Genomic DNA, 4,234 nt, shown 5'->3' with positions numbered 1-4,234 from the left:
TTCTAGCGGCTGCCTGCATTCTCTGGCTTGTGGAGCCTTCCTCCATCTTCAACATACATCATTCTCATGTTCTCCCACCACAGGATCCTTAATTTAATCACATCTGCAAAGTGTCTTTTCCTATGATGGTAACATATTCACAGGTTTTGGGGATTAGGACATGGACATCCTTGGGAGACCATTATTCTGATTACACAGTAGGGCTCTGGGAAAATGAATAAGCCCCCAAATAGAGTGGGCACTTTACAGTCATGTTTGGCCTATGATGTTGAAACAATGGCCCCAGCTGCAGTAGCTGCTCTGTTTACCTGGTTATGTATCAGGAAGGCTAGCAGACTGTCCTCAAGGGTTTCCCTGACTGGTCTCTGCATGTCACAGCTGCTGCGTCACATTGGAGCAACTGATCATGTAATGTCACTGAAAGTATTGGTTGGGAGTCCTGGAAAGCTGAAAACTAAAGTACCGTAAAGAGGCATTTGTAGGTTATGCTTGGTGTAATTGGCAAAACTATTTAGAAGCCATAGAGAGCTTTCAATTGAATCCCTGATATCTCCAGTAACTAGAGATGTATAACGCTTGTACTTCAAAGGAAATAAAGATAATTTTTAAAAGTCTAGTTTAAAAATCTTCTACTTTTTTTGGGGACCTGTGAATTGAAACTCAACTGTTTCACAATAGAAAAATCAGGGAGGACAAAGAAGAAACATTCCTATATAGAGTTTCTATATACAGGTAACTAATTACATTTGTGGTTCATTAATACCTTGTTTATGAAAAAAAATCAGTGCCAGACCTTCAGGGTTCCTTCTAACTCGGGGCTATATAAAATTATCTCCATTTAAATAGCATCTTAAAAGGTTTAGCGTCCCTTGGTAAAGATAAAATATCTCATCATTATCAATTAAAGGACTCCTGAAATCTTTGAAAAGAGGACTTGTTTGCTTAAAATATGTGAAGGTCATGCTCACCCTGTAATAGTCAATGAGGAGTAGTCATTTGTTATTTTTAAACAGGCTGTCATTTAGCCATTATGAAGATGAATAACATTTGTTATTTGTTAATAATCTTCCTGTTGATTACAGAGAAAAAACACTTGCAGACACCTTATGTGCCTTTCTTAGTTGCTAGATTATTAATGCCTTTTGATTAAATTCTGTAAACAAAAATTAAGATCTTTGTTTTCTAAATTTCAAGACTGACATCTAAGATGCTAGACCATGTCTTGGTCTGTGGTATTTTGAGTTGCATATGTTATTTGCCTACTCTTCATGCAGCGTTGCAAAAACAAAGTTCATTTTTTAATATCAAACAGATTGTCAGTGGATCATATGCTGCCTCTATTAAGGTTAGTTTTGGATGTCTGCCTTCTTGAGGAGAGTTACTGAAGCTGTAAGTTACCTGTGTGCATTCATTTGGAGTCAGGCCTAATTATCTGGATCTTGGCCACATTATCATCCGAGCCTTATTTCTACAGCAGATGGAGTCACTCAGGAATGACTTCATTTGTATTAATTTGTTGCACTGTCTTCTGCTATTCATCTCAGAACTCTGCAGCCTTTGTCACAGAGAGCAGGAAAAGACAAAAGAATTTTAGTCAGAAATTAAGAGAGAGATCAACTCCTTTCATTCACAGATGCTGGTATTCCAACCTGAAGGCAATTAAGCAGTGGCCATTTTAGGGCAGTGGAATGGTGTAAGTGTAATTATGCTACCTAAGATTCATGAGCTTTCATCTTTTAGAGTAAGTCAGATGACAGACATATTGATCCAGCACTTTAAAACGGAAACTCTCTGGAGCTTTCTTTGCCGTTGTCAGTTTTTCATCTGGCTTTGGAGTGCCCAAGGGGCAATCTCTGAGGGCAATCTCCACCGTGGCTGACTCAGAGCATCATGTAGCTTGCTGGAAAGAACAATCGCTTTGTTATCAATGGATCAGATACAGGATCTCCTGGTTACAGGCTACAGGGTCATCACAATTCTCCCTTGCGTTCTGGCTCTGGTCATCTCCAAGGAAAACAGCAGGCAATAAACTCTTAATTCAACCATATTCATAAACTTTCTGGAGAGATATGTAGAGTTTGGTTTCAGAGATAAGAAAGAAAGTTTGGCTTTTTCATTGACTAATGATTAGTTGTGGCTTTTTTACTACTATTTTGGCAACAAGGGATAAAAAATTGTCCATGGCTTTTATGTGGTCAACAGGATATGTCTATTTAGTATAAAAAGCCTTAGATAAAGAGTAACAACTTTATTCAATAATCAAATTGCTCTTGGCAAATATGTGAAATCTAATGATTTCACTAACTTATTCTAATGATAAAATATGCAATTAGAACGTGTCTTCATTGATATCAAAATGTCTGAATGAAAGTTAAAGAGAAAATAGATGATCTTACCATCAAAACAATGACAAGTATTCATTGACTTGAAGAACCTAAAATACAGAGGAATTTTTTGTTTGCTTTTTTTTTGCAGAGAAATTGCTTCAAATAGTAAGTTTCAGACATTTCTGAGATTATAATATATTTAAAGTTTCCATTAGAGATCCCTAAACTAGGAATAAAAAAGACAAATTATTGTATAACATCGGTTTTGCTATGTGTATTAATTCGCTAGGGCTGCCATGACAAAATGCCATCAAATGGGGAGGCTTAAACAACAGAAATTTATGGTTTCATCATTCTGGAGGCTGGAAGTTCAAGATCCAGGCATTAACAAGGAAAATTTGAGCATACACACACACACACACACACACACAGACACACACAGAAGAGCATGTGAAGATGAAAGCAGAGATCAGGGTAATGCTTCTACAGGCCAAGGAATGCCAGATACTGGCAGCAAACCACCGGAAGCTAGAGAGACGTGGAACACTCAGAAGGCACTAACCCTGCCAACACCTTGATCTCTGATTTACAGCCTCTAGAACTGTGAGACAACTAATTTTTGTTTAAGCCATCCAGTTTATGAGACTTTGCTGTGGCAGCCCTAGCACGTTAATACAGCTACTTCTTCTATGATTCATGTTCTAGCTCCTCAGTAGACCTCCTCTGTCTGTGCCATCCAGGTCAGACCTTCTCAGGCCCTCTCTCACACAGACACTTTTTTTTTTTTCTTTCCATGTCTCCCAGTTATTTCCCTGTGTAAAAGGTAAACTCTTTGACAAGGGACCTGTCTTTCTGTTTACCTCTAGGCTTACAACTCTGAGAACCAGGCTGGCACAGAGTGGGCACTGAATAAATGTTGTTTGAACAGTAAATCATTCTGTGATTACTACCTACATTGTATCTCCAGTGATGTAAAAGAAGACAGTCTCAAATGAGTGAAATATCATAAGAATTAATTTGTAACAGCCTGAATATATCAAAAAGACTTTTTATTTTATGAAAAAGTTTTTATTTTTAAACTATTAACTCATAAAATCTTAGAACACCTCTTTGAAGTTTAGTTTTGATTAAAAAAAAGAGAATAACAACTAGCAACAACTAGTAACGTAATTGAATTGGTAAAGGAATTGCGTTTAAATAGAATTTATTACAAAAATGTAAAATAAACCAAATTGCTCCATCTATTCAAAATGTCTTTTATTTGGCTCGCTAAAAGATGGTAATTTAATTTGAAAAGATCATACGTATTGACTGAAATATGAATTCTATGGTACTTGATGGAAGAATGAAGCAAATGAAAAGGGAATTTATCTTTCATATTTGTTAATATCTGACTGGAGAACTGTGCAGTGTTAGTCTTAGTCATAGTATAATAGGATTTTAAGTCTGATATGTATCTAAAAATTATATTCATTAAAATCATCTGGGTAAGATATTAAGATTCCTGACAACCAATGTTGTGTTGCCAGTTATGAAGTTTTGCAGAAATCTATAATAGTTTGTAGCTGATTGTGCTGTGCACTAAAAAAAAAACTTCTTGAAGAAACTTCCATTGATACTTTCAAAGGATCCTGCCCCTTTTAATTAAGTTGCTTTGTTAAGACTTTAAATTAAATCTAAACATAAGAATTTAGAGACTCTCATTTTTAATGTATATTTGTATTGTGGACACACACATCATAGTAAGCATATAGTTCCATTAATTTTCACGAAGTAAACACACCAGTGTAACCAACACCAGAACAGGAAATAAAGTATTATTAGTTGAAGGGCCAGTTCAAGTGTTTTGACCATTTTTCCATTGCCGTGTTAGCCTTCTTTACATATCCTGAGTATGAACCCTTGAT

This window comes from Balaenoptera musculus, chromosome 14 (genome assembly GCF_009873245.2).
Source record: "Balaenoptera musculus isolate JJ_BM4_2016_0621 chromosome 14, mBalMus1.pri.v3, whole genome shotgun sequence".
Taxonomy (NCBI): Eukaryota; Metazoa; Chordata; class Mammalia; order Artiodactyla; family Balaenopteridae; genus Balaenoptera; species Balaenoptera musculus.
This window is presented reverse-complemented; position numbering follows the sequence as displayed.